General features: G+C 49.5%; 1 protein-coding gene and 1 long non-coding RNA gene across 2 annotated transcripts in view; both read left to right on the top strand.

Moving 5' to 3' along the window:
- The window catches only part of LOC140901671 (uncharacterized), a 43,997-nt gene that overhangs the window by 8,642 nt on the left and 10,981 nt on the right, over positions 1-24,374 (top strand). The gene's annotated exons all lie outside the window — the stretch shown is intronic.
- LOC140901674 (uncharacterized) lies at positions 24-11,723 on the top strand. The gene is made up of 2 exons (XR_012155925.1): positions 24-3,992; positions 11,320-11,723. It is a non-coding gene; the product is annotated as an uncharacterized lncRNA (long non-coding RNA).

Below are 24,374 nucleotides of genomic sequence, written 5' to 3'. Positions count from 1 at the left end.
GGGGGTGCAGGCTGTGGGAGGAGGGGTTGGGGTGTGGTGCTTACCTGGGGCTCCCAAGACAGGGTGGGCTGGGGGGCCTCCGCACACTGCTGCCCCCAGGCATGACCCGCACAGCTTCCCATTGGCCGTAGGGACGCTTGGGGTTGGGGCAGTGCGTGGAAACATAGCCCTGCCCCGGTGCCGCAGGGAGGAGGCTAGTCTGGAAGTGGGAGGGGTCAGACATGTGGGGCAAGCAGGCAGATGCTGCTCAGCTGCGCTGTGCTGCTGGGGCCCCAGGCTATTTTAAATTGCCTGGGGGAGGCAGGTGGGGCCAAAACTACTGGAGCCCCACAGGCCACATTGGGGAGGTTCGCGGGCCATGAGTTTGAGACCCCTGATCTAGACCATTCCTAACAGGTGTTTGTCTAACCTCTTAAAAATCCCCAATGATGGAGATTCTACAATCTCCCTAGGCAATTTGTTCCAGTGCTTAACCACCCTAACACTTAGGAGGTTTTTCCTACTGACCAACCTAAACCTGCCTTGCTGCAATTTAAACCCATTGCTTCTTGTCCTATCCTCTGAGATTAAGAACAATTTTTCTCCCTCCTCCTTGTAACAATCTTTTATGTACTTAAACTTATGTTCCCTCTCATTCTTCTCTTCTCCAGAAGAAACAAACCCAATTTTTCAAATCTTCCTTCATAGGTCATGTTTTCTAGACCTTTAATCATTTTTGTTGCTCTGCTCTGGACTTTCTCCAATTTGGTCATATCTTCCCTGAAATGTGGCACCCAGAACTGGACACAATACTGTACTTGAGGCCTAATCAGCGCAGAGTACAGTGGAAGAATTACTTCTCGTGTCTTGCTTACAACAACGTGCTGCCCCGCAGGAGCTCGCAACCCCACCGCCCAGAGCACTGGTGGCATAGTGAGCTAAGACTGCAGGGGAGGAGGGACAGCAGGGGAGGAGCCAGGGGCTAGCCTTCCTGGCTGGGAGCTCAAGGGCTGGGCAGGACGGTCCCGCGGGCTGGTAGTTTGCCCACCTCTGTAATAGAGACCATAATGTAATTAAATTTAAAATCCGGGGGGGGGGGGGGGAGAGTAGGAATACGAAGAACATCATGGTAGCATTTAATTTGAGAAAGGGGAACTACACAAAAGAAAGCTAGTGACATGGAAATTAAAAGGAACGCTCACAAAAGTGAAATGCCTGCAAGCTGCATGGAAACTTATTCAAAACACGGTCAGAGGCTCAAAATAAGTGTACTCCTAAGGGGAAAAAAACCCCAAACAGTAAGAGGATTAAAACAATATCACCAAGATGAAACAGCAGAGTAAATAAGGCAATTAGAGGCAAAAAGGCATCCTTTAAAAATTGAAAGTCAAACCCTACTGAGGAAAATTCTGCCAAGTCAAGTGTAAAAATATAATTAGGCAGTCCAAAAAAAGACTTTTGAAGAGCAACTAGGAAAAGTCACTGACATGAACACCAATTGTTTGAAGTACATCAGCAGCAGGGAGCCTGCCAGACAATTGGTGGGGCTGCTCGGTGATTGAGGTGCTAAACAAATGTCAGTAAAGGAGGTTTTCAAATAAATTGAAAATTTAAACATAAGTCACCAGGGCTAGATGGCATTCACCCAATAGTACTGAAGGAACCCGTATATGAAAAGTGCAGAACTACTTACTGCGGTATGTAACCTACCACTTAAATTGGTCTTTATACCAGATGACTTGGGATAGCTAATGTAATACCAATTTATTTTTAAAAAGCTTCAGCAGCAATCCTGGCAACTAGCAACCAGTAAACTTAACTTTAGTACCAGGGACATTGGTTGAAGCTATAGGAAAGCACAGAATTATCAGACACCTAGATGAACACAATTTGTTGTGGAAGTTAACGTGGATTTTGTTAAAGGAAATCATGCTACATCTATTAGAATTCTCGGGGGGGGGGGGGGGGTCAACAAACTTGTGGTCAAGGGTAGTCCTGTAGATATAGTGTACTTGGACTTGCAGAACGCCTTTGACAATGTGACCTGTCCCTGAGTTTTACTAAAAATATTTGTGAGGATCTGTGGGTGCCCACACAGGCTGCATCAGGCAGCTGGGTGGGGGGGTTAGGAGCTCCAGGGGTCCCCCACCACGGGTTGCGTCAGAGCTGCCGGGGTTCCCGCTGCTTGCGGCAACCAGGAGCTGTGGGGTACTCCATACAGTCGCAGCTCTCCACCGCTGCAGACTGAAGTCATGAAGGTCTCGGAAAGTCATGGATTCCGTGACTAAATCATAGCATTACTCATAAGGAAAGTAAGAAGTCATGGGATAAAAGGGAAGTCATGGATCAGTAACTGGTTAAGAGATAGGAAACAACGGGTAGGAATATATGGTCAGTATTCACAATGGAGAAAGGTAAATAGTTGGGTCCCTAAGGGATCTGTACAGTGTTGTTCAGCAGATTCATAAATGAACTGGAAAAATATGGAAACGAGATGGCAAAGTTTGGAGATGATGCAAAATTACTGAAGATAGTTAAGCCAAAGCAAACTGTGATGAGTTACAAAGAGATCTCATGAAACTGGGTGACGTGGCAGCAAAATGGCAGATGAACTTCAGTGTCGATAAATGCAAAGTAACACACTGGAAAAGAGAAAAGGAGTACTTGTGGCACCTTAGAGACTAACCAATTTATCTGAGCATAAGCTTTCGTGAACTATAGCTCACTTCATCAAATAAATTGGTTAGTCTCCAAGGTGCCACAAGTACTCCTTTTCTTTTTGCGAATACAGACTAACACGGCTGTTACTCTGAAACCTGACATTGGAAAAAATATCCCAACTATAGATACAAAATGATGGGGTGTAAATTAGCTGTTGCCATTCAAGAAAGCAATCTTGGAATCATTGTGGATCATTGTGGATAGTTCATAAAAAAAATCCACAAAATGTGCAGTGGCAAACAAAAAAGATAACAGAATATTAGGAACCATTGGGAAAGCAATAGGTGATAAGACAGAAAATATAATGCCACCGTATAAATCCATGATATGCTACACCTTAAATACTATATGCAGTTCTAGTCACCCTGTCCAAAAAAAAATATTAGAATTGGAAAAAGTACAGAGAAGGACAAACAAACATACATAAATACATACATGATTGGGGTATGGAATACCATCCATAGGAGGAGAGAATAATAAGACAGTTATCTCTTTTCCAAGATGAACAATGTGGGGATATGATACAGGAATAGAAAATGAATGGTGTGGGGAAGTGGATAAGGAAGTGCTATTTACCCCTTTCACATAACAGGAGAACCAGGGATCACGTGATGAAATTAATAGGCAGCAAATTTATAGTAAACAAAAGGAAATACTACTTCACACAGTGAACAGTCATCCTGTGGAACTCATTGCCAGGGGATGTTGTGAAGTCTGTAATTATAACTGGGTTAAAAAAAGTTTGATAAATTCATGGAGGATAGGTCCATCAACTGCTATTAGCCAAGATGGTCAAAAATGCAGTCCCATGCTCTGCCTCTGATTGCCACATGCTGTGTGTGGACAACAGCAGATTGATTACTCGATAATTACCCCCTTCTGTTCATTCCCTCTGAGGCATCTGGTATTGATTACTGTCAGAATACAGTACTGGGATAGACAGACCATTGTGCTGATCCTGTGTGGTTGTTCTTATTAGTTTGGCTTTTGCTGATCTGAAGTTCAAAGTTGTACAATAATTAACTTATTTAATACCACTTTCCCAAAGAGGCAGTATGCTCTGTACACCAGCTGAGATAGATACCAAGTGACTGACTTTAGTCAGGGGATAATCAAAACCATAGTTTGAGCCTCAGATGTGTGCAAGAAACTGTTATAAGAACAAGGTGATTTTTGTCAAGAGCTTGTGTTGGAAGGGCTGTATTTCAGGAATCTCTGGAGCAATTAACCCCGTCTTTGGGCCACTAATCCTGTCCTGCACCCACATGATGAGCAGTATATTTCATGGCAATGTGAGTAAGCATGTACATTTTAGAGAAATTAGAATAGTTGGCCTTTAAACAAAAAGTAATGCTGAATCCTAAATCTAGTGGAGCTGGTGGCCTGCTGTGATAACTTTCTAAATGCCTGTAGGGTGTTGCAATCATGTAAAGCCACCTGAGGCGAGGAGACAGTGTGAGAGTCTCATTCAGGAGTCCTTGAGACAAAGGAGGGGAGGGAGCATGAGGAGGGGAGAAGATGGACAGCTGGAGTTTGTGGGGTGCCACAAGGCAGGGAGAGGTGTGGAGGATTAGAGGGAATCAGGGATGGTTGAGTACAGTGGAAGGAGGAGGATGACGGGAGTCAGGGAGAGGAGCTCCTGGGAACTGGTAATGGTGTGAGCTGGGCAAGTGGGGGACTGGGAATGGTGAAAAAGGGGTGGAGGGCCCAGCAGTGGTGCTGTTGTAGAGGGAGGGAGGGGTGGGTGGGTGATCTGGGTTAGCTGGAAGTGAGGAATACTAGGGTAGAGGGACAGGTGGAATGAAGGGGTAGGGGAGTGGTTACTCTAGGAAGGGTCTGGTGGAGTGGGAAGATTTCAAGATGGCATATGGAGCACTCCACTGAGGCTGCTTTTGTGAAAGTCTCTAATGACCTTTCCCTATGCAAAGCTCAGGGCCAGTACTCTATCATTCTCCTCCTTGACCTATCAGCTGCCTTTGACACCACTGACCATGGTTGTCTTCTTGAATTCTGATGTTCTTTTGTCCTCTCCTGCTTCTCTAATCTCTCCTTCAGTGTGTCCTTGGACAATCCTCCTCATCCCCACTCCAACTTTCTGTGGGGATTACACAGGCTGTGTCCTTGGTCCACTTCTCTTCTTCCTCTGTACCTTATCACTGGGAATCTCATCGACAAACACAAATTCAGCTACTATCTCTATGCTGGCGACTGACACGTCTAACTCTCTGGTCCCGACCTGTCTTTCCTTTCCAAACTGAAATCTCAGCCTGACACTACTCATGGTCATCTAGCCATCAGCTCAAGCTCAACAGCTAAAATGGCCAAAACACATGTGACATTATCTAATTAAAATATAATCATGCAAATCATTATTGCTACCACTGTTAAATAATTGCAACCAATCTTATACAAAGTGTCACACATGGCCGGAAAGGGTTAAACAGCTGCAGGTTAAATAACCCAGAGCCATCCTTTAAGGACATGTTAGAAAGTATGCAAATGGTAATTAGGGCCATTCTATGCTAAATAGGCTAGAACTTTGAAATGCAAACCTATGTTGTTAGAAGTGATACTAAGTGTGTTTACTTATAGATGCTAGCCATGTAAACAGACAATTCCTGTCGATCACTATAGCTATTGATTCAGAGATCAAAGGGGAATATTAACGTTTAGATGAATCTTGGGTGAAATAATGTCATTGTCGATGTGTCTTTTTAAAGTTTGTGATAACTACTTATCCATTAAGCAGTTTCTTATGTTAATCCATGTAGTTAATTACCAGTGTGGATTAGGAAACAGAAGGTTACATCAAAAGCCTATTGTTTACCCAGGACTGTATGGTCAAGTGGATGCTAGAAAATTGTATAAAAGACCCTTGGGTCCTGATCCTGTCATCTCAGATCTGCTTGAGGTTTCATTCAGGGGAAGCTTAAAACATAAGGATTGAGATCCCAGTCCTAAGCTGGAACACCCTGAATATGATATTTGACAATAACCTATTGACTAAATTATAAAAGAACATTTTGCACCCACAAAGCTCACCATCTCTATGAATCTGAATTTCAAGATTGTACTCATGTTTGTTTGTATGCTGATCTTTTAACCTATACTCTTTCTTTTTAAAAATTTTTTAGTTCAGTTAGTAAGAATTGGCTGTAAGTGTGTATTTGGGTAAGATCTGGAATATTCATTAACTTGGGATGTTAGGTGTCAGATTCTTTGGGATTGGTAGAACTTTTTTATATGATGAATAAGATTATCATTAATCCTCACCATATTTGACTTGGGTGTCTAGGTGGAGGCCAGAGGCTGGGTTACTTTAACGGAACTGTGTTGTTGACTTCTGAGTAACCAGTGAGGTATAATAGAAGCTGTTTTGTGCTGGCCTGGTAAATCTAAGTATTGAATATCCACCATTGCCTGCCCCATTCTTTGCAGTTCACCCTAATTGAGTGACCTCATCTGGCTCCCCTGGGATCCCGGTCACAAACACAGCTCTTCATATTTCCCCCAAGCCATCCCCGACCCCTTTCTGTATCATTGCAGACGCCACCCTTACTGTAACTCACGTCTATGCACTGCACATAAGCTGCAACACAGGCCTTTCTTTAGGGCAGGGGTGGCCAGCCTGGGGCTCCAGAGCCACGTGCGGCTCTTCAGAGGTGAATACGCGGCTCCTTGTCTAGGCACCGACTCCGGGGCTGGAGCTGTAGGTGCCCGCTTTCCAATATAACAGGCTGCTCGCTGCTCAACCCCTGGCTCTGCCACAGGCCCAAATACACTCTCAGCCAATTCTTTGGAAGTAAACCAACATTTATTTAAAAAAGAAAAAGACTATTGGTTAAAAGATCAGTATACACAAAGACATGAGTACAGTTTTGAGATCAGTTTTGATGATGAGCTTTGTAGTTGCAAAGAGTTCTTTCAGAATTAGACCATAGTCCAATGTTCATATCCAGGGTGATCCAGGTAAGACTGGAGATCCAAGCTTCCCCTACATAAAGCATCAAGCGGATCTGAGATGAAAATATCAGGTCCCAAGAGTTTTTAAATACAGTTTTCTGGCAGCCTCTTGACCATACAGTCCTGGGTGAACAATAGGCCTTTGAAGAAACCTATTTCCTTAGCATCACTGGTAACTAACCACATGGATTAACATAAGGTACACCTCTACCCTGAGGTAATGCGCCCCAATAGAACATGAATTCAGCTATAACACAGTAAAGCAGCGCTCTGAGGGGCGGGACTCCGCACTCCGGCAGATCAGTGCGTCAGCATGTCTGGCTCAGACATACTGCTCTGAGCGGTGTGTTAAGGGTGGCGGGCCAGGGCTGAGGGGTTGGATAAGGGGCAAAGGGTCTCGCGGTGGTGGTCAGGGGACAGGGAGCAGGGGGGGTTGGATTGTTCAGAGGTTCTGGGGGCAGGGCAGTCAGGGATAGGGAACAGGGTCATTGGATAGGGCGTGGGAGTCCCGGGGGGCCTGTCGGGGCGGGGGTGTGGATGGGGTCGGGGCAGTCAGGCGGGTTGGGTATGGTGTGGGGTCCGGGGTGGGTTAGGAAGGGGGGGGGGTCTCTGGAGGGGGCGGTCAGGGGACAAGGAGCGGAGGGAGTTGGATGGGTCGGGGGTTCTGAGGGGTCAGTCAGGGGGCAGGAAGTGACTATTTACGGAAATGCTCGAGGCCAAAGCAAGTTTGGTATAACATGGTTTCACCTATAACGCGGTAAGATTTTTTTGGCTCCTGAGGACTGCATTATATCAGGTTAAAGGTGTAGTTTATCAAACTTGAGACATACAGACAATGACATTATTTCACTCAAGATTCATCTAAATGTTAATATTCCTGTTTGATCTCTGACTCTATAGTTATGGTAATAGACAGGAACTGTCTGTTTGAATGGCTAACATCTAACAAGATAAAAGTAAACACATACAATTAGTATCGCCTCTAATTCTCTAACAATACAGGTTTGCATTTCAAAGTTCTAGCCTATCTAACATGGTAATTAGGGCCATTCCCTTTCTAACATGTTTCAAAAGATTGAATCTGGGTCAGTTAGCCTGTGAGGGGCTTAACCCTTGCTGGCCATGTGTCACGGTAGGCCTGACTCCATTTATATGGATACACTAATCAAGAACAGTCCACATGTGAATGAAGCACACTGGATAATGGAAGTCTCAGACTGGGCATTAATTTGTAATGACTGGGATCCAAGGGAAGCAGAACCTGGGAACACAACTGCACTGCACTTTTGGGTCACAGGAACTAGTGTACAAACCAACTGGACTTTAAGCTTGCTGCTATCCAGGGCAAAAAGACTGAGACAAGGAGATACAGAGAGAGAGATGAAATCGAGGAGGCTTTGGAAAAGCTGGGCAGATGACTCTGCCAAAATGAATATAGAATTCAGTTTTGTTCTACTGGACTGAAGAGATCTGTAAATCCTGTGTTCCAGTTGCCAAAGCAACGCGGTCTTGTTCTAAAAAGTCTGTCTTGGGTTGCTGCAAATACCAATTGGCTACAGTACCCCAGAAGAGATAGTGTTTACAAGCAGTCTGAAATCATTTGGACTGACTGAAGTGCCATCATAATACAAGGGATGCTGCCTCTAGCAGGACCTGTTTCAGTGAAGTGGAGCTGTGGGGACCACACTACAAAAGGCAAAGCCTTGGCAGTAGCACATTATGTTTGACTGCACTGCTTCTGGGAGACATCCTCTCAGCCTGAATCCCCAGACTTGCACTGGCAGCTGTGTGGGGAAGGAAGAGAGAAAGAAGAGACCCAGGCCCACCCAACTGCACTGAGTCCTGGCCCAGAGCCCTAACAGTGGCAGTGTGGTCCACCACTGGGTCAGTGTGGAATCCAGTCGCAACATGCTGACCTTACATGGGTGGGAGATACCACTCACTCTACCTCCATGGGTCACTTCCTACCGAGTTTCCTGAATCTGCAGTCCGTATGATGTTGGGGTCTCTGGGCTCCTCAGAGCAAGTAACTCCCTGGGACTTTGACTCCAGACGTTAAGCTGTAGGCAGCAGGTCTCCAGCCTATGTCTAGAGATCTCTGGCTACTGCAGACAAGGGCTATAACAGTTTCTGGGCTGGAGCCTCCACCAAGTGTCCTTCCTCCTTAGCAGTCAGTGCAGACTGAGCTGGGTTGCTGTCCTTTATACTAGCATAGCAGTCTGAGGGGCAGGACTTCCTGTGCCCATAATGTGGGATTAATCCTTTTCTGCCTAGTGGGGGTATGCACACCCTGTCACAGGGGTACAGTAGTCTGGAAAGCTTGAGAGCCACTGGTATAGAGGAGTCTAGCTTATTCAGGAGAGCAGAAGCTGGGTAAAAAGGGAGGAGGTGCTGTATTATATGTTAAAATATATATATGCTTGTTCTCAGGTCCAGAAAAGGGTGAGAAGCAGACCAGCTGAGTTTTCTAGGTAAAGATAACAGGAATAAAAAATAGGGGCGACCTCATGGTCGGGGTCTACTATAGATCATGAAATCAGGATGAGAAGGTGGATGAGGCATTTCTAAAGCAAGTAATAGAAATATCCAAAACACAAGACCTGGGGTAGTCAAATGGGACTGTAGCGGGGTGGTCACCCCGCTCTGGCTCTGAAGGGGTTAAAACAGCCCTGGGAGAGGGCTGCCCTGGGGAGCCAATAGTAAAAGCAGCCCTGGAGAGGGCTCTGGCTAGGAGAAGAGGAGTGAGAACAGCTAGGGGAAGCTGACAATGTAGCTGACCACAGGTGTGGCTGGCTTAATTGGGGCCTGGATGGCTTAATTGGGGCCCGGCTGGCCCTTATAAGAGGGCTGTGGGCTAGAAACTGTAGGAGTCTTATTCTAACCCTGGAGTGGGAAGGGCTAGCTGCCTGGGAGCAAGGTTCCTGAAGCGGAGAAGTGCTGGGGAAGGGCACAGGGAGCTCTAGCCTGCAGGCCTTGTTAAAGGCCTAAAAAGGTACTGGGGCTGCGGAGGGGCAGCCTGAGGATAGGTAAAGGCAGCAGGTCTTAACTTCCTTGCCAATGATGAGTGGTCTTAATGGACTGCAGTCTGCCCCAATAAGTGGGGGTAGATGATGACGGGCAGTAGCCACTGAGGGAAGGTGGGTTTAGAGGATTGGGGGTTCCCCTGGGAGGGGAGACCCAGAGTGTGGGGGCATTGCCAGGGGGCAGGGCCCCAAGGTAAAAGAGCACTGGGGTCCGGGAGGGACATGGGGGGCCAGTAGCAGGCGAGCCGCTGACCTGCCGAGGGCGCTCTGAAGGCTGGAAAGAGCTAATTCCTGAGACAACCAGCAGGAGGTTCTGTGCCAGTGAGTCTCGCCTTGCTACAGGGACTTAAAACTACCCCAATATCTGTTGGAAAAGTAATACAGCAAAAAACGAAATGTCTAGTAAGTTATTGGAGTGTACTGGGGACAGCCTTTTTGCTCAAGAGAGTGGCAGAAGTAACCATGGGGACAGCTATTTCAGACTTCTGTAGGGCTAGAAGGAAGGAATTGGCAGGAAATCTGAAGGTGGAAGGCAATTTGGGTGAAAGTGAATGTTAGGGGGCTCATTCCTTCACCCACTTACTTCCCTGGTCCTTCTCGCATGAACAGAGATCAACAATACCCGAAGTCCAAAGGTGCAAACAATTTGATGTTTATTGGGGTGAACTTCCAGCAACCATGATTCCAGTTTCCTTCCTTAGTGTCCTCCTTCCCAGCCACCACAGAGCCTTACACCTATGTCCCTGTTCCCATTCCTGCCCTTAGCCAAACATGATTCCAATTTCCCCACCCCCATTCCCTGTTCCCATTTCCCCCACCCACTTCCTGATTAACCACAGACTATAGTAAAACTTGAGTTCTGCTTAGCTACACCTTAACCAATCATTTTTCTCAAAAAGAAAAGGAGTGCTTGTGGCACCTTTAGGTGCTACAAGTACTCCTTTTCTTTTTGCGATACAGACTAACACGGCTGCTACTCTGAAACCGATCATTTTCCTGAAATTTAAGTAACCAATCCTAACATATTGTAACATGATTATGTAACCAGTTATATCCCACCACCTTAATTAGTTTACACCCAGCAAAATTAATTATACAGCAGACAGGAACAATCACAGAATCAGGCAGAGATTATACAGACAAACAATAGCAAAGTGGGAACTATAATGACAGAACAATACAGAAGTGAGGATTTCACATCCCAGGTATTGATCAATGAGTTCTTGCCACACAGGATGCTATCAAACGAAGTTTCCTTTTACATCTTCTAGGCACTTCCCTTTCTCTGGGGGTGATAGGCATTATCAGGATAGGATTGTATTCCTAACAGCCCAATAGCACCTTCTTTCAAAGTGACTAGTTTGGGATGTGAGGATGTGACCGGTTGCTTCCCAGCTTATGGCTGCTTCTGTTGCTTAGCCAAAGGCCTCAGCCTAAGAACAGGGCCTCAGACTGTCACAGTAAGAGAAGGACCTTACACCGGCAGACAGTGATTTTGATTCTTCCTTTTATACCTCTAACTAGCCAAGTGATAAGAATACACCTAAATTCTTAGAGTCTAGGCCTTTACAGACAGGCCTGAATATCTATATCCTAACAGTGAACATGAAATGATAGCTTTTTTTATCCCAAGGAAAGAAAGGAGTGAGAGCAGCAGAATAAGGACTTCTAAAAAGCAGACTTCAACAAACTAAGAGAACTGGTAGGTACAATCTTATGGGAAGAAAATCTAAAGGAAAAATGTCTTCAGGAGCCTGGCAGTTTGTCAAGGAGTCAATATCAAAGTCATAACTGCAAACTAACCTGATGTGAGGGAAAGAAAGAATAGTAAGAGGCCAAGATAGCACCACATTAGCTCTTCAATGACTTGAAAATCAAAATGGAATCCTACAAAAAGTGGAAACGTGGACAAAAATGTGGTGGAGGAGTATAGAAGGAGAGCACAAGTAAGTAGTGAGAAAATCAGAAAGGCTAAGGCACAAATGAGTTATGCCTAGCAAGCACAGAAAGGTAATAAGAAAAATTTCTATAAATACATTAGGAGCTAGAGAAAGACAAAGGAAGGTGTAGCTCCTCTACTTAGGAGGGTGCAAAAACTAGTATCTGAGCTTTCTTGATGTCATAAGTTATTTAATGCCTATTTTACTCCAGTCTTTACTAAAAGGGTAAATTTTGACCAGATACTTAACACAATATTAACCGTGAAGGGGAAGGAAGACAAGCCAAAATAGGGAAAGAACAGGTCAAAGAATATTTAGATAAGTTGAATGTATTCAAGTCATAGGGCCTGATTAAATTCATTTTAGGATCCTTAAGAAACCAGCTGAAGCAATCTTGGAACCATTAGCAATTATCTCTAAGTACTCCTGGGGAAGGGATGAGGTCCCAAAAGCCCGGAGAAGGACACGTATCTTTAATATGTATCTTTAAAAACAGGAACAGAAAGGACTTAGTGAAGTCAAGACCAGTCAACTCCTACTTCAATACCTGGATAGCTATTGAAACATATTAACCAATCCATATGTAAGCACCTAGAGAATAATAGTGTCAAAAGTTATAGCCAGCATGGATTTGTCAAGAACAAATCATGCCAAGCCAACCTAACTTTGTTCTTTGAATGGGTTATGCTAGGGCTCCCCTCCATCCCCCTCTTGGTTCTTGTCACCCAGGCAGAAGGCCAGAGTCCAAGGTGCAGGCAATGTGATGTTTATTGGGGTTAAAAAGCAGCATAACCATAGTTCTGTACACCAGAAGAGCTTTTCCTTCCCCTTCCTACCCCCCTCCTTTTTAGTAGGCTTAATTATACCTGTAGTGCACGCCCTTGGCACCACCCCTGGCCATCTACAGTCAAGTTCCATTTTGAAGGATCTTGAGTCTGAGGGCTTTGGTACCACCTCTTTTGTACCCCGTGGGAGGGGTAGGGAGTGAGGTTATGTACCAGCCAGGGTTACCTTTTCTTTGGTTTTTTGTGTGTCTTATAGTTCCCCTGTCCTTCCCAGTGCCTGTTGCCCCTCCCAACTGGTTGCTTGACCTTGTCATGGGAGAGGAGTTGGGCGGCCGTCAATTACACACTCACATATCAAACTCCCACCGTATCTAGCAACACTTTAATTTTATTTCTTATCTTTTCTCATTATACTAAAAAACTGTATGTGGCTGTAGGCAGAAGCAACACACAGTATCTTTGTTCCTTGTTCACATATGTGAACAAAGATATAAGACACAATTGTATGTTAAAGACCTCAAAATTCAAACAGAATTTTGGGTTTTGTTTGCCTATTTCAGGACTAACACTCCACCCCTTTTTTTTCTTTGGGATCCTCCTGTCCTGGAATCCTGGAAAAGCATAGGACATATTGTGGCACATTTCCTGATAGGGCCAGGCATAAAGAGGAAATGTGTTGGTGCTCCATTTGCCCCACTGCCCCCTGTGCAGTATAAGTGCCCTGCACCTTCCCTCATACAAACTTACCACATATATTTCAAGTAGTATTTCAGATCCCCTGTAATAATGGACCCAAGAAGATAGGGTCAAGGTTATCTGTTACACTTTTGTGGTAACATTACATAACATTTACTATTCTATTACATTACTTATATGTTACAATTAGTGGTTGTGCTTTGTGGGTCTGTGGATGGGGGGGGAAAGCAGTAGATTTGATATATCTTGATTTTAGTAAGGCTTTGACATAGCCCCATGTGATATTCTCCTAAGCAAGCTAGAAAAATATGATCTAGGTAGATCACAACTACTCTTTCAGTACAGTCTTTAAACTAGTTATCAATGGTTTACTGTTCAGCTTAGAGGGTGTATCTTGTGGGGTCCCACAAGGATAAGTTCTGTGTCTAGTACTATTCAATGTTTTCATTAATGACCTGGATATTGGAGTTGAGAGTATGCTTCTAAAGTTTGCATATGACACCAAGCTGAGAGGGGTTGCAAGCACATCGGTGGACAAAATTAGAATTCAAAATTACCTTTACAAATTGGAGAATTGGTCTGAATGAACAAGATTAATTTCAATGAAGGCAAGTGAGAAGTGTTTCACTTCGGAAGGAAAAATCAAATACACAGCTATAAAATGGGGAATAACTGGTTAAGTAGAACTGCTGAAAAGGATGTAGGTCTTATAGTGGATTACAATCTGAATACGAGTCAACAATATGATGCAACTGCAAAAAAGATAGTGTTCTGGGGTCTACTAACTGTGATTTGATTTGTAAGACACTGTAATTTTCCCACTCTACTCAACCCTGGTGAGGCCTCAGTTGGAGTACTATGTCCATTTTTTGTGCCATACTTTAGGAATGATGTGGAGAAATTCAAAATAATCCAAAGGAGAACAACAAAAATGATGAAAGGATTAGAGAACCTTACACAAATGGAAAGGTTAAAAAAACCTGGCACGTTTAGTCTTGAGGAAAGAAGACTAAGGGGGGGACCTGAAAATAGTCTTCATATATGTTAATGGCAATTCTTAAGAGTACAGTGGTCAATTGATCTTTGTCCACTGAAGTTAGTAGAATAAGTAATCATAGTAATTAGGTCTGTCAAGAAATTAAAAAAATTAATGGCAATCGTACAATTAATTGCTCTGTTAAACAATTTAAATATTTTGAATGTTTTCTACATTTTCAAACATATTGATTTAAATTACAAGACAGAATAAAAAGTGTAAAGTGCTCACTTTATATTTTTTATTACAAATATTTGCACTGTAAAAAAACAAATAGTATTTTTCAATTCACCTAATTGACTGTAGTGCAATCTCTATCATAAAAGTTGAAATTACAAATGTAGAACTATGTACAAAAAATAACTGCATTCAAGTACAGAACAATGAAAAACTTTAGCGCCTACAAGTCCACTCAGTCCTACTTCTTGTTCAGCCAATCGCTCAGACAAACAAGTTTGTTTACGTTTGCTGCTTGTTTACAATGTCACCTGACAGTGAGAACAGGCATTCACATGCCACTGTTGTAGCCAGCATCGCAACATATTTACATACCAGAAGCGCTGAAGATTCATATGTCCCTTCATGCTTCGGCCACCATTCCAGAGGACATGCATCCACGCTGAAGACGTGTTCTGCTTAATAACTATCCAAAGCAGTGTGGACCTGTCAAGGTTCCTTCCGCACTCTGAACTCTAGGGTACAGATGTGGGGACCTGCATGAAAACCTCCTAAGCTTACTTTTACCAGCTTAGGTTAAAACTTCCAAGGTACAAACTATTTTCCTTTTTCCCTTGGACTTTGTTGCTGCCACTACCAAGCGTCTAACAGGTATATAACTGGGAAAGAGCCCGCTTGGAAAGTCTTTCCCCCAAAAAATCCTCCCAAACCCTACACCCCCTTTCCTGGGGAAGGCTTGATAAATATTCTCACCAATTTGCATAGGTGACCACAGACCCAAACCCTTGGATCTTAAGAACGATGAAAAAAAGCATTCAGTTTCTTACAAGAAGAATTTTAATAGAAGAAAAAGTAAAAAGAATCACCTCTGTAAAATCAGGATGGTAAATACCTTAAGGGTAATTAGATTCAAAACATAGAGAATCCCTCTAGGCAAAACCTTAAGTTACAAAAAGACACAAAACCAGGAATATACATTCCATTTAGCACAGCTTATTTTCTCAGCCATTTAAACAAACAGAATCTAACATATATCTAGCTAGATTACTAAGTTCTAAGACTCCATTTCTGTTCTGTTCCCGGCAAAAGCATCACACAGACAGAGAGAATATTTGTTTCTCCCCCCTCCTGCTTTGAAAGTGTCTTGTCTCCTCATTGATCATTTTGGTCAGGTGCCAGCGAGGTTATCCTAGCTTCTTAACCCTTTACAGGTGAAAGGGTTTTCCTCTGGCCAGGAGGGATTTTAAAGGTGTTTACCCTTCCCTTTATATTTATGACAGGACCAATGCATGTTCATTTCCATTATGAGTAAGATGCTCCCAGCAGAAGGTTGATTTTCTTTTTTTGGTGGTTTGGGTTCTGTAGTTTCCGCATTGGAGTGTTGCTCTTTTAAGACTTCTGAAAGCATGCTCCACATCTTGTCCCTCTCAGATTTTGGAAGGCACTTCAGATCCTTAAACCTTGGGTCAAGTGCTGTAGCTATCTTTAGAAATCTCACATTGGTACTGTGACAAAGTTCCTATTCTGCCTTGGTGGGTCCTGCGCTTATTGGCGGATTTGCTCGCCTCAGAGATTTATGGCAGCCCTCAGTTTGGCCACTTTTGCTAGTGGCTCAAACCTGCCGTTCACTCAGCTAACCTCATCACTGGCCAGCATGGGGAAAGGGAGGAGAACAATCCCTGCAGTCTCTACTGGTCCACCTAGTGGGTCATGGGACAGGCCAGGGACCTTCCCCTCTGGTGGGACTCACAGTCCAGGTCAACTCCTCTTGTATCAAATAGGAAGTTGGGGGGAACCCGGGCCCGCCCTCTACTCCGGGTTCCAGCCCAGAGCCCCGTGGATCGCAGCTATCTACAGTGTTTTCTGTAACAGCTGCGTGACAGCTACAACTCCCTGGGCTACTTCCCCATGGCCGCCTCCGAACACGTTCTTTGTCGTCGCTGCAGGACCTTCCTCCTGATGACACTTATACTCGTCTGTCCTGCAGCAGTACACGTTCCCGCTCTCAGCTCCTTGTGCGCCTCTTGCTCCCAGCTCCTCGCACGCACCTCACCAACTGAAGTGGGGTCCTTTTTAAAGCAGGTGCCCTGATTAGCCTGCCTGTCCTAATTGATTCTAGCAACTTCCTGATTGTTCTGGAACAGCCTGTTTTCTTACTCAGAGAAAAGGACCTGCTTAATCTGGGGCTAATACACCTACCTTCTGTCACTCTCCTTTAGCCTTCGGGCTTGATGCTGCTAGACCCTGAGCTCTCTCTGCTGCAGCTGCTGCTACAGCTGCTCCCCTGGCTGGGCCAGACACCAACACCCCTTCTCTGCTACCTGGTTGCTGGCTGGCTGGTGGACCCTGCGCCCCCCCCCCACAAACCTCTGTTGCTGTTCCTGCTGCAGTCCCTTGGGAGGACCTGCTGGCCCGCTCCCCGGAGGAGGGGAGTGAGGGACCCCTGCCCCAGCCATTGCTACGGCTGTGGACTCCACCACCTGTGAGGGGTCCTTTCTGCCTGCCTGTCCAATGGACTGCTACCTGGAGTTGCTGGAGCTGCTGCTGCCTTTGCTGCCTGGGAGCTGCTGGACCCTAGAGGAGGAACACAAAGAGGATCTTCTGCTGTTGGGGAAGCACGCAGAGACTCTGCAGACCACTGTGGAGGGGGCCATCAAGGATTGAGTAACTTTTGAACTGTGCTCTTGTGGTGGGGGTTTTGACTGTATTTGTGGGGACTTTCGGGGGTGTGGCGTGGAGCCTGCCCCTGGTCCATCTGTGTGTCCCCCCAACCCCTGCCATCACCACTGTCCCTTCCCTCACCTGCGCTCCTCCCCACTGGCTGCTTACTATCTGCCTCGGTTCCTGCCTCTGGGACTCAACTGCTTGCTTGGCTTGCCACACCCTACTTCCACCATGTGGGCCAGAAGCAGTAGCCAGCCTAAACAGACTCTTTTGTACAGGCGCACATGCACCCTCCCCGGACTACCCACAGCTACCCCTGCAGTAGTCTCCCCCTCTCCCCTTGCAGCCATTTGCTCCTCCCCCCCCCTTTTTTTTTTGCCCCAGCCCCCTGCTAGCTCCGGTTTGTTTGCCAGCTCACCCTTTTCCCTCTGCAGCCTTTGTTTGCCCTGCCCCAGTCCTGAAGCTAACCCCTTGGTTTCTCTGCCCCACTCCCATCCTGGTTGTTTCCCTCCCCCTGTGGCTCTGCCCTTGCCATGATTAGCCCCTCCCTTCGTGCGCCCATGCCCCCTCCCATGCCCCTCCCCTGTTTTGAGTTTGACCCCTATCTCACTGCACTCCCCCCATGCTGTTATATTCCCCGATCCCCTAGTGCAGTTAGAGGAGCTGGAATCCCATTCCGAGTCGGTGACTAACACCCCTCCCTCCCAAGTCCTTGATAGCCCCCACTGCATCCAGCCCTCCCCTTCTGGCACCCTCCTCCCCTGCCCGCAGCCTACTGGGGAGGAGTATTGACCTGCTTCTCCTTATCCCTCCTCCATCTTCTTGTTTCTACTCCGTTCTCCCTCACCATTCATTATGGTGGGTGGGGCCCCTTCAGCAGACCCAGCCACCGCCTGCCCCCCTGTCATCCCCCCTAGCCTTTACCTCAGCTGCCGAACCTCCTGGTATTGCCCCCGCTGGGGCACCGGTGGGCAACAGGGTGACCTCCGCTGCTGCCACATCCCTTGCCCCCTCTGACTCTTAGGGGAGCCCCCCGCAACTGGCGGGAAGGGCCAGGGCAAAAAGAAGGGTAAGGGCCCCACCAAAAAAACCAAGCCCTCCATGGCAGGGGCTGCCCCCACTGCCGCAGCCCTGCCACTGGCCACGGTGTCCCTCCCCGCTGCTCCCTCCACCAGCTCTGTGGGTGCCCCTCTCCTTGCCCCCAGGGCATACGCCCAGGTGGTGGCAGCCACCTGCCGCTACGTCATCTCTGACCACCACCTCTGCTACCATCTATAGCGGCCGGGGCCCCTTCCCCAGCTTGACCAGGAAGCACGGTGTCTGTTGTCTCCTGGTACCCACTTCACTCCATGTAGAAACCTACATACGGGCATTGGCGAGGTGGTGGGGTCCACGGCCATCGTGGTGGCCTCCAAAATGTACTGAAAGGTTGTCATCTTCCCAGCATCAGAGGCCGCCTCCCAGGAGGCAGTGGAAAAGGGCCTGGTGGTAGGTAGAGGGGGGGTGTTCATCCCCCTACAGCCGCTAGAGGACCTGGGCATCTGAATAGTCCTGACTTCTGTCCTTTCCTTCCTTTCCGATGCTGCCCTGTTACCGGCCCTCTCTACCCTGGGAAACCGATCTCCATTGTTAGCCCTCTCCCACTGGGCTGCAAAGACCCCACTCTCCATCACATCCTCATGTTCCATGGGCAGGTGCAGCTTCAACTGCCGCTGCTGGCGCATGATGGAGAGGCGCTCGAGGGGTCCTTCCTGGTCCCCTACTAGGGGGCCAGCTACCAGGTACATTATTCAATGGGGGAGGCCCAGTGCTACCTCTGCTGGGCAATGGGGCACATCCAGAGGGACTGCCCCTTGGCCCGGAATGGAGGAGTGTCTGGGACCCCCGAGCCCTGGCAGGTCGCTGGCCCCGTCATCGCCAGTGCCCCTGGCTGCCTGGAGCCACCCCTCCTCCTTCCCAGCCCACCGCTGCTCCCCCTCAGGCCCAAGGAGCACCTCCCCCAGTACGCCCAGATGAGTGGGAGCGCCCCACCTCTGCTGCCTGCAATCTGGTGGGACCTGTGGAGGAGGGTGCGGTGGGGATACTGGCAGGCATAGGAGAGGGCCCACCCCAGGGGGAATCTTTCCTCCCTTGTGCTGCCTCACCATTACCTCCCTGACCCAACTCCTGTTAGCCAGCCCCTAGATGATGCCATGGAGGGCTGGGCCCTAGTACAGGGGAAGCGGGGCAAGCAGAAGACTCAAGCTCCGCTCCTTCCATCAGATGCGGAGGCCCCCCGGAAGACCAGGAAGGGGGGCACCGATGTCGAGCTTTCTGCCTTGCCCACGGGTGTATTCCATGCACTGGCTGGGGAAGATGTGGCAGCACCGGGGAGAAGCGTCACCCCTCCACTGGAGTCCCTTCCTACGGAGGCTCCCAATGGAGCCCCTCCTGCCCCCTTAACTTCTGGAGCCTCGAGGCGAGCGTCGCTTCAGGCGCTGGCAGGGAGAACTCTAGGGTGGTGGAAGTTGATCTCCCTTCCATCTACGAGGAGATCAAGGCCCTGGGTCTGACCCTGGTCGCCCAGGGGGAAGACGACCATCTGCCAGCAGGCCTCGATCTAGGCAACCTCACCCCGCCCTCCCTTTCCCCATGCTCCCTTCTCCTAACCACTGCTTCTGGTCCAACCTCCAAGGGTCCCCTGGAGTCTTCCATCTTCCCAGCCACAGGTAGCGCCCTGCTGATGGCTGCCGAGCCTACTGAGGCGACGGCCAGTGCCTCGCGGCCAGGACCCAAGTCACCAGGGCACCCCTCATTGGTGCAGGGCAACTGACCTCCTTCCCGGTTGGGGGCCCCACCAAAGATCATCCACCTCGTGATGCCATGGCTATCACACCCGCCGCAGAGCCTGAGTCCAGCATCACTGGGGACCCTCTTCACACTCCCCAGACCCCTGAGCCTGACCGAGAGGGGCCACCTCCCAACGGCCCAACTACTTGGGCCCAGGATCCTGCCTCTGCCCCTCTCCCCGACTTGTTCCTCACCCCTCCCCTGCCTCTGATGCCAACCTGTGCCTATCCTCTCCACTTCCCGTGATGCCATTGCCGCCCCTAGGGCCATCTCCTTCCATTTCCCAGAGGATGGCCCCCAGGGAGCAGCCTTTATGTTCCCCTGTCCTGACCCACTAGGGGCTGCTATCTTCCCTCTGCTGCCCCCAATTGAGCCGGGTCTGAGGTGGGCTAAGTGGCACCAACCTATCAGGTGCCATGTCGGGAGTCCGCCCCTTGCCTGCCTGTCTTGGTGGGCCACAGGGCTGCCCCTCCGGAGAAAGGCCGGGGGCCCCCCATACACTGAGAGAAGAGCTGTGGGAGTTTCTTGAAGACGTCTGTGGCTCCCACAACAAGGTGCAGCTCGCTCTCCAGCTCTTCACCAAATCCTTCGGGCCACAAGGGCCCTTATGGGGGAGGGTAAAAGGACTGGGAAGCAGGCCACTGCAGCCTACCAGCGGGTCTTCGGCTTCCATGACTCCTGGCTCACCTACAGGGTAGGTCACGGTTTGCTGCACAGCCCAAGGGGGACCATGAGCGTCCCTGCAGGCGAGGATCCCCCCCCCAGCCCTCCTCACAGCACCCATCATCTTTGCAACATTGAACACCTGAGGCTGTAGGATGGGTCTCCACAGGTGCCAGGTGCTCTCCTTCCTTCAGGACGGGGGTACTCTGTGGTTTTCCTGCAGGAGACCTATACGGATCTGGCTGCTGAAGATAGCTGGCGGCTGGAGTGGGGGGACAGGGTCTACTTTAGCCATCTCACGGTTCGTACAGCTGGAGTGTCTACCCTGTTCTCCCCTGACCTATGGCCCAAGGTGCTGGGGGTGACCGAGGCTGTGCCGGGCCACCTGCTGCAACTCCAGGTCTGCATGGAGGGGCTCATGGTCAGCCTCATTAATGTTTATGCCCGAACATCAGGACTGGAGCGGCTGCGTTTCTATTAGCAGGCATCTGCCTTCTTCGGCTCCTTGGATCCTTGCGAGTGCCTTGTCCTGGGTGGGGACTCTAACACCACCCTCGAGGAGCGGGACCGCTCGTGAGCAGTGCCTGGCCATCATGGATGTCCTCCAGGAGATTGTCAACCATCACTCCCTGGTGGACATCTGGTGCGACCACCACCTGGACAACGTCTTGACATTCACCTTTGTCCGGGTGGAGGCCCATCAGTTGCACCACTCCCAGTTGGACTGCATCTACTTGTCACGCTTCCACCTTTCATGGGCCCACTCCTCCAGTATCCGGCCAGCCCTGTTTTTGGATCACCAACTAGCCACCATGACAGCCTCTCTCTGCGTGGAGAGGCCAGGGCCGACCTATTGGTATTTCAACAACAGCTTGTTGGAGGATGTGGGCTTCGTGGCATCCTTCCAGGAGCTCTAGCTGGCCTGGTGAGGGCACAGGCATGCTTTTCCCTCAGCACGGCAGTGGCGGGATATTGGGAAGGTGCGCACCCTGCTCTTCTGCTGCGATTACACCCGGGGTGCCAGCCAACGGAGGGATGCGGCCATAGAGCAGTTGGAACGGGAGGTCTTAGAGCTGGAGAGGCGTCTGGCTGCCAGCCCCGAGGATCCATCCCTCTGTGGAGCGTGACGGGAGAAGCAGGAGGAGCTCCAGGCCCTCAAAGACCATTGGGCCCAGAGTGCCTTTGTTTGATCCCTCATCTGCCTCCTTTGGGAGATGGATCACGGCTCCCGCTTCTTCTATGCCTTGGAGAAAAGGAGGGGGGTCAAGAAGCATGTCACCTGCCTTCTGGTAGAAGACAGCACCCCCCTCATGGATGCGGCAGAGATGTGTGGGAGGGCCAGATCCTTCGATGCAGGCCTTTTCTCCCCGGATCTGACCGATCCTAACGCTTGCAGAGTGCTCTGGGATAGGCTTCCGATGGTCAGTGCGGGCGACCGAGACCGGCTAGAGCTGCTTCTCACTCAGGCCGAGTTCTTGGAAGCCTTCCGCCGCATGCCCACCAATAAATCTCCAGGCATGGATGGGCTGACCATGGAGTTCTACCATGTGTTCTGGGATGTTCTTGGCCCGGACCTAGTCACCGTCTGGGCCGAGTCCTTGCAGAGCAGGGTCCTCCCTCTCTCATGCAGGTGAGCCATGCTCACCTTATTACCGAAGAAGGGACCTCCACGACTTACGGAATTGGCATCCCGTCTTGCTCCTCAGCACGGACTACAAAGTCATAGCGAAGGCCATCTCGCTGCGGCTGGGGTCTGTGCTGGTGAACATGGTCCACCCAGACTAGACCTACACTGTCCTGGGCCATACCATCTTTGATAACCTGTATCTGGTCCGGGATCTCTTGGAGCTTGGGTGTAGGGATGGTCTGTCATTCGCCCTCCTGTCCCTGGATCAGGAGAAGGCGTTGGACAGGGTGGACCACGGGTATCTCCTGGGCACTCTGCAAGCGTTAGGCTTCAGACCCCAGTTTGTGGGCTTTCTCCAGGTGCTGCATGCCTTTGCAGAGTGTCTGGTCAGGCTCAACTTGATCCTGACCGAGCCGGTCAGCTTCAGGCAGAGAGTATGGCAGGGATGCCCCCTCTCGGGCCAGCTGTACTCTCTGACGATCGAGCCCTTCCTTTGTCTCCTCCATTGGAGGTTGACGGGGTTGGTGCTGCGAGAGCTGGAGCTGTGGCTGGTCCTGTTGGCATAGGCTGCCAATGTGCTCCTCGTGGTCCAGGACCTGGGCGACTTGGCATGGGTGGAGGCTTGCCAGGCAGTCTACGTGGCAGCCTCCTCTGCCCTGGTCAACTGGGTCAGGGTGGTCGGGGACGGGTGGCAGGCGAGCTCCCTCCCACCCATGCTTCAGGCCATCCTGAACGCGGGTCTGCTGTTCTATCTGGGCATTTACTTTTCTGCCACACATCCGTCTCTGCCAGAGAACTGGCACGGTTTAGAGGGCAGGGTGATAGAGCGGCTCCAGAAATGGACAGGACTACTCCGGTGCCTTTCCCTTCGAGGGAGGGCATTGGTGCTCAATCAACTAGTCCTGTCCATGCTCTGGTACCGGCTCAACACCCTAGTCCCATCCCCGGGCTTCCTGGCCAACCTCCGGACATCGATTCTGGAATTCTTTTGGCCAGGAGTGCACTGGGTCTCTGCAGGGGTCCTCCATTTGCCCCTGGAGGAGGGAGGGCAGAGCCCGAAGTTTCTATGCAGTCAGGTCCATGACTTCTGCCTCCAGGCCCTGCAGAGGCTCCTTTATGGTGCAGGTATTCTGGTGTGGAGAGTACTGGCCCACGCCTTCCTGCGCCGCTTCCAAGGGCTCCGATAGGATCGGAGCTCCTTTATCTCAATCCGAGAGTTCTTCCGCGAGACTTCTCTGGGCTGCCGGTCTTCTACCAGGCCTGGAAACTCTTCTCAGTGACCAGGTCTGTGGCAGCCACCGAGGGGGCAGATCTTGCAGAGCCCCTGCTACACAACCCCCAGCTCTGTGTGCAGGTGGCAGAGTCCCCCTGGGTGCACCAGAGGTTGGTCCTGACAGAAGTCCCCAGAGTTGGAGACCTCCTGGATTACGACCAGGGAGAAAGGCTGGATCCCTGATGCTCGCTTGGCGCATGGGGCTCTCCAGACCTCATACTCCCCAGCGCATACTTCAGGAGGTGAGGGCCGCTTTACTGCCCACTGCTCAGGCCTACCTCAACCAGGTCCTGCGAAAGGGCACCCCCCATCCACCCTCCACCCCAGGCCCTCTGGACCTTTTCATTGGGCCCCAGCCCCATGGACTCAACTGCCCCCCCCCCCGCCCCTTCACTGTGAGCTGGCTGCACAACTTGCAGCCGGTTTGTTTCCAGACTGCACCAAGAAAACATCTATACACGTTCGTGCTCCACACCCTTCACTTCCTCACCCTCGTATCTCGCCCTGACACAAAATGGCAGGACCTCCTGCCACCTTTAGAGGGTGAGGAACCCTGGTGGGCCAGCCTATACTCTACCCTGGTCCCCAGACCTGGTGGGGATATCAGTTGGTGGCTCCTTTACGGGGCCATGAGCACGGGCATGTATTTGGCACAGTTTACCCTGTCCCAGACACCTGTCCCTTCTGCGGTGTGAGGGAGACCCTGGTGCACGTTTACTTGGAGTGCTCCAGCTTGCAGCCCCCATTCCGGCTCCTCCTAGATATTTTGTTATGTTTCTGGCTACACTTTTCCCCTCATCTGTTCATCTCTGCCCTCCCTATCCGTGGCTCCACAAAGTCACGGGACCTCCTTGACAACCTTCTCCTAGCCCTGGCCAAAATGGCCATCTACAAAACCAGGGAGAGGAGGTTGGCCAATGCGGTTTCCTGCGACTGTGGGACCTATTTCCGTTCCTCAGTCCATTCATGCATCTGGGCAGAGTTCCTCTAGGTGGCGT

Source organism: Lepidochelys kempii, chromosome 22 (assembly GCF_965140265.1).
Source record: "Lepidochelys kempii isolate rLepKem1 chromosome 22, rLepKem1.hap2, whole genome shotgun sequence".
Classification (NCBI taxonomy): Eukaryota; Metazoa; Chordata; order Testudines; family Cheloniidae; genus Lepidochelys; species Lepidochelys kempii.
Note: the sequence above shows the minus strand (reverse complement) of the source record. Positions and strands in the feature narration are given on the sequence as shown.